Below are 14,465 nucleotides of genomic sequence, written 5' to 3' on the forward strand. Positions count from 1 at the left end.
AATTAAACTCGACGGGTTTTCCGTATTCCAGAGCGCCGTGCCTCCGCTGCCTCCTTGTAGCAACACGTCTGGGATGTGTGTGTAATCTGTCTCCCGGCGAGTCCGGAATGAAGCTCTTTGCTGTGATGAAAACACAGAAATGATGCAGATGCTTTAAATCAAAGTCGCCGCTGCTGTTTGTTATATGTGTGTAATGAGCATGCTAGTACATTAGCCAGTGCCGCGAGAAGGCCGTGGCTAACAGCTGTGCTAATGTGCAGCATGTAATCGTATTGGTTGCCTACACACACACACGTCTAACAGGTACACACATACACTGCTTGTGTGGAGGAAACTGCAGCAGCAGCTCAGTTAATGAGACTTTTTCCCATCCGTGTGTGTATCAAGAGAAGGAAAGCAGCAGACACACAAAGACACGCAAAACAACAGCCAGACTGCTTTCAGTTGCAAACAGGAGAGCATACCTGTGCGAGTGTGTGTGTGTGTGTGTGTGTGTGTGTGTGTGTGTGTGTGTGTGGAGCAGCCCACAGTAGAAGCTCCCTCTTGCTCTCGTTAGGTTGACTGATGTTCACACAGGCAGCCAATTATGGAGTGCCGGTCACCGAGGACTTCAGTCACTTCATGGGAAATTAAAAATACATTAAAACCAACAATGGTCGCAGGAAGGCGCCCGGTCGTGCGCTCGCGCACACATTAGGGCAATAAGAGAGTGAACGGTGGGAGGAGGTGTGCCAGCAAAGAGCCAGCTGGAGCTCTCTCTGTAGCTAAAGAGATGTAGCACAATTATTAGCATAATCAACTTTTCCTTGAGCTTTCCTTCTCACATTGTGGCTGTTTGCTTTTTCTTTTTTCTTTATTCGTACAGTATGAAACTATTATTATATCAGCATTTGCTGTTTTACCTCCCAAATCCCGTTTAACTCCCTCCACCCAATTTATAGTCCTGTAAAGCAGTATTTACCCGCATGAGTCCTTTTCATCAGGGGCTCACGCTGGCAAATGTTCCAGCACTCTGGGATCACTAAGGCAGAAATGTCAAGACTCCGATGTGTTATTTTTTATTTATTTTTTTTTATAGGATTTTGAAGTTGTCTCTAAAAATCTATTTCCTGATTCAATTTTTTTGAAGAGTGGATCCGAGCAGCAACGGTATTACAGTCACACTATAGCATAAAGACGCAGATTGAGGATGACTCCGGAGAGGATTGTAGATGCACTGTGGAGGCACAAGGCAGCTGTGATGTAAATCAGCTTCAGTCTAAAGGGAGGGAACCAAATATGTCAGGCAGTTCACTAACTAACCTAGAAACAATAAAAAACAACCATAAAAACAGCCATAAGAAAGTCATCAACAGTCTACTGTAAGTCGGTTATGTGTTTATTGCTAGTGTATAAGATTATCAACATTTTTTCTTCTTCAGTCACAGCTGCTGCAAGCTTTAAGTAGAAATGATCTCTCCAGTGAGAAGCAAAAGTACATTGCATTGCCAAAAGTATTCACTCACAGAGCGGGGTCAGCACATGCTGAGGAACGTGGTAGGCAGAGGTCATCAACTTTCTGCAGTCAATCAGTACAGACCTGCAAACTTCACATGGTCCTTGGATCAGCTCAAGAACTGCGCATAGAGAGGTTCATGGAATAGTTTTCCATGCCCGAGCAGCTGCAACCAGGCTTTACATCACCAAGTGCACTGCAGAGTGTTGGATGCAGTGGTGTAAAGCACACCACAGGACTATGGAGCAGTGGAGACGTGATGAATCACACTTCTCTATCTGGCAATCTGACGGACGAGTCTGGGTTTGGCCGTTACCAGGAGAACAGTACTTATCTGACTTTGCCAAATGTAAAGTTTGGTGGAGGGGGGGATTATGGTGTGGGGTTGTCTTTATGAAGTTGGGCTTGGTCCTGTAGTTCCTGTGAATGGAACTCCTAATGCTTCAGTACCAAGACAATTTGGACAATTTCATGCTCCCGCCATTGTGGAAACAGTTTGGTCCTTTCCTGTTCCAACGAGGTCCATACAGACATTGATGAGCAAGTTTGGTGTTCAAGAATTTGAGTGGCCTACGTAGAGTCATGACCTCAACTCAACAGAACATCTTTGAGATGAATTAGAGCAGAGACTGCGAGCCAGGCCCTCTCGTCCAACATCTGTGTCCAACCTCACAAATGTACTTCTGGAAGAACGGTCAAAACTTCCCATAAACACTCCGAAGCCTTGTGGAAGGCCGTCCCAGAAGAGGTGATGCTGTTATAATTGCAAAGGGTGGGCTGACACATTATTAAACTGTATGGATTAACAATGGGATGTCACTCAGTTTTATATGTGTGTGATGGAGCAGATGAGTGAATACTCATTAGTGGATGGTAATCTAAGAAAGAATCAAGATGCCCAATTTGTAGTCCATCATCAGAACTTTGTAGTTGCACCTTGCAAAAGCCTATTGTAAGTGCAGTTATCCAAATAAATATCCAGATAAAATCTCACATCATTCTTCAGTCGGAATATTATGAGGTGAAGGAGGGTCTTTTGTTTTTATTTCCCCCACTGAACACTGTACAGTGCTTCATTTCACCGTTAGTCATTGCTGTCATCTCGGTGATTGTCCTAACAACAAGAATTTCCCCTTTTCATCATCATTTTTTGATTTCTCATCCAGCTGAGAAGGTAAATTAAACCCTTCCATGCTGTCTCTGATACCGCTTGAATTAAGACACAACAGGCCGAAGTCAAGTAGAGAGTCAACTTTAAGCTTAACAACTTAAAAACCACTGAACAATTTTTGTGATTGTTTGAGTACAAGTAAAGCAGTCACTACAAGGAGGAAAATAAGGCCTATAAGAAGTGGATTTACTACACTTTAACACTTTAAGACATGTTTTATTCTAATCAGCTGGTCTAACAGTAGAAGTAGGGGATTTATCAGCCACTGACATTAAGCGACAGAGAAAGTGCTCCACTTTAAAGATGGTGGTGCAAGTGTGTTCTTCAGAGATTATATTTGAAGGCTATTAAAGGAATGCACTTTGCTTGAACTTCTGCAACAAAGAGCTGATCTTTTCTTTGATATTTTTTTTTTTAAAGTCATAGTTTTTCAGCGATTGGCTGATGATGTGAATCAGGAATTTTTGCAGATACGTGCAGCCTAATGAACTTCATGTCATCTATTTTACCTTTGCAGCTGTAGAGGGATATTAATACTCAGCGTCGTACAATAAGAGCATGACTTGGAACTTCTGGAGACTTTTTACGGGATATGTTTGCAAGGTAAGAAAACTGAACTCCACAAATGAACCCTGACTGCTTACTCATCACATCAAGCTAAAGTTCAGCCTATTAGATTTGCTGTGCATCTACTCATCACTGCTGACAGCATCATGGCAACTGGGATCAGCATGACTTTTATACATGTGTCACTCTGAATCCATCTTCAGACCATCTCCACACTACTGCTGTGCTCACGCACATTATCACGGCATGAAAAAGCATAATCCCACCACTGATTTTGCCCAGTAGCCTATTTATCACATGTAACACATACTGCACTGTCTCATTTCATCATTTCACTATATGGAAGTCCATATGTTTTTGAACAATGACCATTTTTTCCTCCTCAGTACATCCCCACAGTTGATTTTAAATCAAACAATCAATACTCAGTGCAATCAAATTTCTTTATATGGCACTAAATCACAACAATGTGCTTTATATTGAAAGGTAAAAAGCAAACCTTAATACTGAGAAATCCCTAACACTGAGATGACCCCCTGTGAGCAGGGACTTGGTGACAGTGGGAAGGAAAAACTCCCTTTCAACAGGAAGAAAGGGAAATAACTGGAAGACTGTTCCTGCTATTAGAAAGTAAGTCCAACCATTATTCAGGTACAGCTAGTAATCAGGTGCAGACAATCAGTTACATTCTGACACAAATATTTAGTTAATATTTCATTAATAATTTCAATTTTTGAAGTTCAATTTCTTTCTTTCTTTTTTTTTTAGCTAGTTACATAATGTTGTATTAGCTTCGGATGCAGTGAAGAAATGAATTTGGCATCCAGGCATTTCATTTTCCCAATAATCTGGAAGACAGAAAACTAGTGAAAATGTTGCATTTCTGATTTTCTCACAGAACCAAAAGGTGGTGTGAGGTACTAACATTTTAAAAAATATATCTGAGAAGCTGATGTCAAATTTAGAAAAAGTGTATTTCCTAAAGTATACTCTTCTCAGTGATTTAATTAATTAATGTCGTGGGTTCTCTCCGGTACCTCACCATACAAGATAAGGGACTGTGAGGTCCTGAGCCACAAGACAGAAATATCTATGAGCTTTTAAATTCTAAGCCACTCGCCATGAGTGTCTCTCCTCCACTACAAAATAAGATCATGCAGTTGTTAGGAAATTGTATCCATAGACATATTATAGTAATTGTCTGCATGTTTGTTTTTAAGTTATGTTTGACACTAAAAATGTTTGAGAAGGAAGAGTGTTAAGTTTTAGTCTGGAGAAGTTTCGGTGAAGTATCTGCTGAGAAGTATAGCTGAGAAGTATCGTCGACATCACTCGGAGCACTATGCCCAGCCAGGTGGACAAACTATCCGAGCAGCCCAGCTACAGAAGTAAATGACATTATTATTACAGAGAGAATGTGCCATGTTTGAATGTTAGCTGAAGGCAGTAGCCTGCTGCTACTGTCTTTGGCTGTCTGTGTCAAAATCTGGAGTGCACACAGCATTATTTTTTGGCAGCACAGATATGTTGCTATTTTATCTCTGACTGATGCTGACCATACTAATATAAAGGGTTAGTTTGTAGTGTACTCATTGTGATGCCTTTAATATCTCAGAGAAGCGTGCTGAAAACAAAGCCACGAATGACAGTAGCCAGAATTAGAATCTTAAAGTCCAACTGCTTTACCGATCTAGTGACAAAGCGACTAATACCAGGAGAGGAGTGGTGGTTAAAGTGAAGAGCTTGTCTCAAGGCGAAACATTTTGTCAGGCTGTTCTTAGTCATCCCACAGTCTGCAGCTAAGGCTAAAAGTAGTTTCAGTACTGAACACATGGCTCACAACGACACAAGTGAATAATGTTGCTGTGTGCTAGTTCTAGGTAATCTGTTATGTTTATGCTACGTTTGGTTATTGTATGCTTGGATATGTGAAGAATTTCAAATAATTAGTTTCAAATAATTCCAAATTGTGTAACCAAAAATGTTCTTTAAGAGTTTGTTTACTACTTTGTCTCTATATAAAGGCTCTAGGTCAGTTTTCCCAACCTTTTGGAGTCACGGCACGTTTCACATTGTTTGGTGGTGTGCCACCAATGTGGCACACCACCAAACAAAAAATGTCACAAAAAGCATGTTGATCATTTTCCCCCGCGCACCAGGCGGAATTGGTTCGGTTTGTCCCCAGTATACCTTTTTTGCTTTCTTCTGACTGCTACTCATGCTAGGGCCTTCATCTTTTCTCCAGGACTCAGGTCAGATTGATTACTTTTTCTTTTCAAATATTTATCTAATGTTATTACGCGCTGCGTGGTCTCACAGCATTACTAGTATGACATTTCTTCTTCATCTTCTTCTGTTTTACTGGCAGTTGGCAACTCTTTTAATTAGAGCAGGTAGTTGTACTGCCCTCTAATGGAAAAGAATGTAATTGTTCTGCCCGTTACTCACGCCATCGCTTAGAGTACTAATCAGGTAGAACCAGATAGTCTTCCACGGCACACCTGATCATTTCTCGCGGCACACAGTGGTTGGTCAACACTGCTCTAGGTTACATGAAATTGTGATCAGAAGTCTATTATGAAGGCAAAATACTTTTTTTAATGTTCCTGCTAATGTTGACTGCTTACAGTTTAGGACAGGTACACCAATAACTGTGAATATGTGAAAAGTAATTAGTAACTACAAATCTGAACCACTATCTTGGCTAAATGCAGAATAAATAAATAGCTGTGGAGTTGGTGTGAATGGGTCTGCGTGGTCACAGAAAAACTGGCGCGCATGCAGATGTCCACACAGATGCTCGCACTTTTTGTCTAATGACAAAACTGATGTCAGTCGAATCTAAATGGATCCCAGTGGACTGGCAGGTGTGGAAAGTTTAAAAAAGTGTGTGTGAATGGGTGGATGACTGGATATGTAAAGCGCTTTGGGGTCCTTAGGGACTAGTAAAGCGCTATATAAATACAGGCCATTTACCATTTACCATTTTAAAAAGGCTTAACGCTAGTTCCCACCTGTTAGAAAATTAAAATTAAAAAATGGAAAAAAAATGGTAGCCAGCTATCACCAGCTTCTGCTGAGAATTAAGCCAGTTTGTAACTGATAATGGCCAGCAGGGGGTGACTTATCTGGTAGTTCAGAAGTCTAAGTGAAAAGGATTTACTTAATTTGTAACCTGAGTAAACACACTTATAGACAAGTGGTTTCAATCTTCAGTTTCAAGTCTTATTGAGCATGATCTTATTTTAGCATGGTTTTCATTTCGGAAGTTATTAAATTCATAACCACATTATGAATATTTAGTGTTTCTCTTTTTCAATTCAGTTTTATTTTTATAGCACCATATCACAACAGTCACCTTAAAGTGCTTTGTAAGGTAAATACCCTACAATAATGCTGAGAACAATCAGACAACCTCTATAAGCAAACACTTGGCAAGAGTGGGAAGGAAAAACTCCCTTTTAACAGGAAGAAACCTCTGGCAGAACCAGGTTCAGCGACGGGCAGCCATCTGCCGCAACCAATTAGGGTTGGGGGTGAGGAAACAGGACAGGTAGTGTGAAGGGGAATAAATAAATGGGTAAAAAGTATAAACAATTTAAAAAGTTACAGATTTTAAGAGCTCAGTTTAGAGTATACAAGTAATAGTTTACAATGTTTGCTTGGATTAGAAGATAGTGATTGAAACTAAAAATTCTTAAAAGTCTTAACACATTATTAAGTCTTGTTTTATTAGAAAAAAAATATAGAGGTCAATAACATCCACTTACCTGTTTTAGTGAGAAATGAGCAGAAGTCTTCAATTTTGCTCAAACAGCTTTTTGCAGTGAAGCCCTCCCCCGGGTTAAGCTACCTAGATTTTCACCTAGAGTAAAAGTTGTTCTCATCCCTTCAATGCTGTGGTGGCACTTTTTTTTTTCAGGTGATTGGGCGAGAGCAGAAAACTGCAGCACTTCGGGTCCAAATCACTTTATAAACTTTAATACAAATGTCCTCATTCCTGTACATTGGAGTGAATGTGTGTGTATGTGTGTGTGTGTTCATATATATATATATATATATATATATATATATATATATATCTGTGATTTTGAATGTGGGTCTCAGCGTGTGCATGGGGAAGCGCTCACGTCCTCTATCATGGTTAGGCCACCAAGCTGCAGTGTTAGCTAAAATAGCAGCCGACCCCTCTGGCCTAAGCCTAAGTGACTCTGTAGCGATAAAGACAGAACCGTTAGCAATGACACACTGAGGATATGTAATTAACTGGTGTGTGTGTGTGTGTGTGTGCTAAAGTTACTCCTGCTTTTCATTTGGCAGCTTAACCAATTCAATCCTGCCAACTGGACGGTAGATTCATTCACACACTAATGGGAAATACTCTCATTGGCTTTCTTTGAATTAGTTTAAGGCTAAACTGATAAAGTACAATTCATTCTCTTAACCTTATCGCCGCGCTGCCGCACTAAAGATACCTGGGGCTAAACACTCTATCTGCACATCTGTATACATGTCAGTGTTGGAGCTGGTGTTTGATTACATGCATGTGTGTGTGTGTTTGAAGGAGACAAAGATCGTTCTCGGTCTGATCCGGTTTGATTTGTCATTTCTGCTGTGAAACGACACTTTACAGAGTGCCCTGCTGCATTGCCTTTAGCACAACAAACCTCATACTGCGACACCGTTCCACCTGGCACGTTGCCATAGTGTGTGTTTAAGTGTGAAAGGTGATTACATACTTTGTCACTTTAAAGAATACGGCCCGTCTTTGTTGTAACGATGCCACTTGGCTGTGAGGGTAGGTTGTTACATGTGTTTGGTGATACAGATAATGAAGTAAACCCAACATTGCGTATCCTCAGGTATGTTTGATCATCTTCATAATACAACACTGGGTGTCGGCACTGACCACACTCAAAGGCCAGTCTGAGGTTGTGTGATTAAAGGACAAATGTCAGTTAATAACACCGAGTTGTTCATATATTAAAGCCCATAAGCCCACTCAGGCTTGAAACACTGCAAATGTTAGGCCGAAGCAGCCACCAGGTCAGGAGGTCTGAGCTGTGTTAGATAGCTGGCTGCATTAGTTTTCCCATCAGCAGCACATCACAGGGGTTTTGCCTGGCCTGCACTGACAATGACTGTGTGAACAGAGGCAAGCTGAAATACAAATCCAACAACTGTCGAAGGCGAGCGTACACAAACTGCTGTTTGACTGTGTATCCCTGTATTTGCGTTTGACTCTGGATGTTTCAGCAGCCAGTTTGCTTTTCTGTCAGACCACAAGCTACAGTTAACACACTCCCCTCCTACCCCCACCCGAGCTCCCCTCTTCACCTTCTTCACTCTTAATAGACCACTTTGAAGAAAAGAGCGACTAAAAAGAGCTACAGCAGACTTGTTTTTGGCACGCTGGAAGGATTTGTACAGTTTATAAACCACCTTAGCTGGATTAACTGTCACGATCCTGAGCCGTTTGACCCAGTGCTTTGAATTTTAACATAATTTTATGTTTATGGTTTATGTTTAGGTTCATTTAATCATCTTAAGCTCCTAGTTTGCACAGTTATAGTTCTCTGTTTATTAGACTCCCTTTGTGTTATCACCTCCTGTGTTTAAGTCTCCCTTGTCGGTTCGTCGTCTTGAATCTTCTTGTCCTATGTTGTCAAGCTCGTATCATGTCCGCGTCCCGTTATGTATCCTTTTTTATTTTGAGAAGGTCTGGTGTCCCATGTTCATTGTGTTTAGTTTCAATTCCCTTTTAGCGTCATTATCTTCATTCTAATCAGTTGTTTCCCCATGTGTTTCCACTTCCCCTGATCACCTCCTGTGTGCATTTAGTTTGTGTGTTTTCAATCATTCCTCGTCCGATCGTCTGCTTATCCTGCTGTGTCATGCCATGTTTCCAGATCTATGAATCCATGCCAAGTCTTCATGTTTAAGGTTTTCCATGCCAGGTTTCTATGTTCATATTCATAATCATGTTCATGTTCACAGTCCAGGGTTTTTTATGTTTAGACTTAGTTCTCCCAGTTTAGGTGAGTGTTTGCTTCACCAGCCTTAATAAACGGCTCACCATCAAACAAATTTTGTTATTCTTCTTTGGAAGCTACATATGCATCGAATAAGACAAAGTAATCAAGTTACACGCAGTATTAGCATCTCATATTTACCAGATATGCATGGCAACACATTCCAGTGAGCCCCAAGAACCATTGTACTAAAAAATGCATTCACAAAAAACAACATACATGTCACCATTTGTTTGAGATCAGCTTCTACATATAATATATATAATTTGTAAGGATTTCAGCCTTCTAAAAATAATTCCCCAAATTCATATATACCAATCAGGGATAAGATTGTGACCACCTGCTTAATGTTTTGTTGCCCCCCCCCTTTTGGTGTCAAAACAGCCCTGACCCATCAAGGCATGGACTCCACTAGACCCCTGAAGCTGTGCTATGGTATCTGGCACCATGATGTAACAGACCCCTGAAGTCCTGGAAGTTGTGAGGTGGGTCCTCCATGGATCGACACATTAAACTCATCGTTGTGATCCTCAAACCATTCCTGAACCGTTTTTGCTTTGTGGCAGGGAGCATTATCCTGCTGAATCCAGCCATCAGCGAATACTGTATACATGGAAGGACGTAACAATGCTTAGGTATGTGGTACATGTCGAAGTAACATCCACATGGATGGTGGGACCCAAGGTTTCCCAGGAGCAGTGTGATGCATTACTGAATGCATCACACCCTCTCCATCGGCTTGCCTTATTCCCATAATGCGTGGTTGTGACGCACATGCACCTGGCCATCCATGTTATGTAAAATAAAACATGATCCATCAGACAAGTTCAACTTCTTCCATTGCCACATGGTCCAGTTCTGATGCTCACATGCCCCATTGTTGGTGCTTTCGGTGGTGGACAGTGCTCAACATGGACACCCTGACTGGTCTGCGGCTATGCAGCCTCATGTGCAACAAACTGTGACACTCTGTGTCTTCTGACACCCTTTCTATCAGAACCAGCATTACACTTTTCAGCAATCTGAGCTTCAGTAGTTTGTCTGTTGGTTCAGACATCAACCTGGAGATTGAATGTTCAAAGCCATCCATTAACAAGTGCCCTGATGAGATAATCAGTGTTATTCACTTCACCTGTCAATCGTCATAATGTTATGCCTGATCGGTGTAGATATTGATAATCCTGGTACCCAAGGCAGTTTATATAGTAAGTGTCATCCAGATTGATGTCCAGGAGGAGTTAGGGAACAGACATACGCTATGCTATGATCATTTATACTAAGATATACACATGGATGCAGGAACCCCTTGCAAGACCAAAATGTGTCTTCAAGTCCAACTCAGGACCCATTTTGAAGTGATGCAGGGTAACAAATACTCTTCCCCTGCTACACTTGCTTGTGGATAATACCTCAGGGCTCTATTCTGGGCCCTATCTTATTCTCCCTATAAATGCTCCCATTAGGCTCTATTTTTCAGAAACACCAGATTTCCTATCACTCTTATGCAGATGATACACAGTTCTATCTCTTTCTAAAACCAGGTGCTGATAGTACATTGCATAAAGTTTCAGATTGTCTTAGTGACATCAATTGCTGCATGTCTCTGAACTTTCTCAAACTAAACCATTTTTGGCAACCAAGACTTTGTTAGTCTCATAAGAAATTACTTGGGCCCACTATCAGCTAATGTACACCCCCATGTTAAAAATCTTGTCTTCATTTTCGATTCTACCCTCAAGCTGGACGAACAAAAAACTCAGTTGTTCGTGGCAGTTTTTTCCAGTTCAAGAGCATTTCTAAACTAAAAACTATCTTGTCATCTAAAGATCTGGAAACTGTTATCCATGCCTTCATTTCATCACGTCTTGATTACTGTAACTCTCTCTATTTAGGCGTCTGTCAGTCAAGCCTGTCCTGCCTGCAACTTGTTCAAAATGCAGCTGCAAGTCTATTGGCAGGTACCAGAAGGAGAGAGAGTATTACTCTGATACTCGCATCTTTACGTTGGCTGCCAGTTAAATACAGAATTGATATCAAGGATTTATTATTTAGCGTTAGGTCAACTGGTGGGGCCAAGCTCTCCATGGCTTGGCCCCAGGTTACATTTCAGACCTCCTTAGCCTGCACCTACCCACTCGAACTCTGCGTTCCTCAGATGCTATTACTGGATCCACATTCACAGTTAAAATCCAGAGGTGACAGGGCTTTCTCCAACACCACTCCGAGACTCTGGAACCGTCTTCCCTTTTTATAAAATCCTCTTCAGAAATCTTCAAATCAAATTTGAAGACTTACCTGTTTTCAAAGGCTTTTGGATGGGTTGACACCGCTTTTATTCTGTTTTAGCTATTCTGGTCTTTTATCTCATTGGATGATATATGCACGTGCACATGTATACATGAATTTATCTCCAGGTGCGTACCCTTGTGTGTGTGTATGTGTGTGGGGGTATACATATGCATGTATATGTATGTGCATATGTATGTGTACATATATACTTGTATAGACAAGTGTATATAAGAGTTTGTGTGTGTATATATGGATGTTATGTAATATTTTTTAACTCGTTTATTTTAATTCGTTCTTTTATTTGATTACATTACTGTTCAGCACTTTGGCCGACACTTGATGTCGTTTAAATGTGCTATAGAAATAAAGCTGACTTGACTTGACTTTACTAGACATTTTGGTCTTTGCCATCTTGGTGTTTTGAAACTGAGGGACAATGCATACTCACACCAAACCTAGGCCTACTATAAGGTGTAGCCTGCTGACTCTAATGGAGACCATACTTACATAATGAAATACTAGAAAAATGAAAATCATGCTGTATTCAACAAGACTTTAAACAGTAACTGAGACCATAAACTTAGAAATGTGTTTAATGAGTTGATCAGAAAGAATGCCGATTAAGGCAATTGTGCACTGGCTTAATTTTACAGACCCGGAAACTATGTCCAACTTAGACAAACTCAGCACTGTTAATTTTTTCAAAACATAGCTAAAGAAAATATCAGCTTGATGGCACTGTAGCTCCTGGGAAAATTACTTATGTGTCTCTTCAACTGTGCTGGACAGAATAATAATAAAAAAAAAGAGACACAGTTAACAGCACAGCATTTACCCTTCTTCAGTCCTTCAAACTGCAGACACACAACGCCCCGGAGGCACCGAGTGCAAGCATCAGCAACAAAAGCACCGCTGAAGGATAATAGAAAAACACGATTTTGTCACGTTGTCATTCTATCAAGAGTAAAATATGACATTTTAAAAGTGAAAGAAATTGTGTTTGGCTCATTGTAAGTCAAACGGAAATGTAGGAGGTTATTTAAGTATAGCAGGTAATCTTTTTAAGTAAAGAAGCTGTTATGAATCACTTTGAAAAAAAAAATGTATAATGCATCAAATGACAATTCACAAACAATTTCATAATGTGACGGGATCACTTGTGGTTATAAAAGTTCAGATGATTATTACTCAAACCTTCAGCTCCCCTAAAGTTTTGGCTCGCCATTTGGCTGTCTGGCTGAAAACTGCTATTTTTTATGAGCTCTAAAAAAAGACAAAAATTGATATACAATCTGCCATTTACGCTAGCAGCAACAGATAAAACATACACATAGAAATTAGCTGGTGGAAAGTGGACAGCAAGATTAGGTCTAAGGAGTTTTTCGAAACCAATAAGAGAGCTAAAAAGTAAATGACGGGCGTTTCAGATCATTATCCCTAATAAATTATTGCTGCCCTGCAACTGCTAAATTTGAGCATCTGTTTGTGGACTAGAGCGTGTTTCTGCTGCCCTCAGGGAAAAAATATCAAGCGTATTTCTAACATGATGTGTCTAAAAAGAAAAAAGGGTAAAATAACCTGTCTGGTTTCAATGTTTTTGGTTTGTACAATCAGCAGCATGGCTGCATTTAGTCACCCTTCCCATTAAAATAAAATACAAATGATATGGTTTGTTGGCTACCTCTGAATTCTCTTAGACTCTTTAGGAAAAAGTAAATGAATTTCCCCCATTTTCTATTAAAAACATAACAGATGTAAAAAGCTTTAACCATCAGGCCTATATTAGAGTGGGTCACAATTACTCACTAAGCCGCTGTGTTCTGGAGAGCCAAAATACACACAATGACCTGGCCTAAAATGACACTACTTAGTCCCATTATCTCCTCTTCATCCTCTCCTGCCTCTCTCACAGAGCAGTGATTCACAGAGACTTTAGAGGGCTTGTTACTCAAGCTGCCTTGTTAGCAGCTTTGATTAATCTTCATTTGAATTTCAGAAGAGGGCTAAACTGCTGCATTTCATGGAGGTGGTGATTTTAGGGATTGGTGGTGATTTCAAGATTGTTCAGCCCAATGTGATGGAGGGATAATATTAGACTGTGTTCGAAGTAGAGGGAAGAAACTGGTGGAGCTGACATCAACAAAATATTTTTAAACATGCTGGTTACTCTTCATCTTCTTCCTCCTCATATCCTGAACTAAAGCCAAGGTTCTAACACATGAACATTTGCATAAACATACTTATTTATTCCTGAAATTGTCACAATTACTTGTTGTCAGCAGATAAACCATGTGACCCTCCCGTCTAACAACAAGCAAGCTAAACAACAGTAGTTAGCTATAAGCTAACATTATGCTAGCTAATATTAAGTGTCCTAAAATTAAAAACTTTTCTTTAAATAGAAACAAAAAACAGTCTGATTATATTCTCACATTTTAAAAGAGTTTATTTGCCACGTGTCAGAGTCTAACAATGTTAGTGAAACTGTTTTTGAAGTTGGTCTAACAGATGTGGACCCCTAGCATATTGACAGCTGAGGTAAGCAGCGGACTGAAAGGCTACACTCACTACAGATGGACGGTGCCCAGAGTTGTTTGTCCTAAAGTGGTCACCATAGCTAGGATTATGCAGTTGAGATATGAGAGGTAAGAAAACACAACTCAATTGACTGCATTGTACTGATATCTAGTGGTCAGATTTCACCTACTTTACCTTTAAGGATTAGTGCTTAGTGCTTCAGTGGTGCTACAAATTGGGGTAACTATAAAGGAAAAGCATTATAAAGTAAGTTTCTCATTTTCTTCTCTTTTTGCTAACGGCGAGAAAATACAGCAACATCTCAGACTCTTTTAATCACTGAGAAAATTCAGTGTATCTAAGAATTTAGAGGCCCAAAAGGAGGCTTGGTAAA

Source organism: Oreochromis niloticus, linkage group LG17, assembly GCF_001858045.2.
Source record: "Oreochromis niloticus isolate F11D_XX linkage group LG17, O_niloticus_UMD_NMBU, whole genome shotgun sequence".
Taxonomy (NCBI): domain Eukaryota; kingdom Metazoa; phylum Chordata; class Actinopteri; order Cichliformes; family Cichlidae; genus Oreochromis; species Oreochromis niloticus.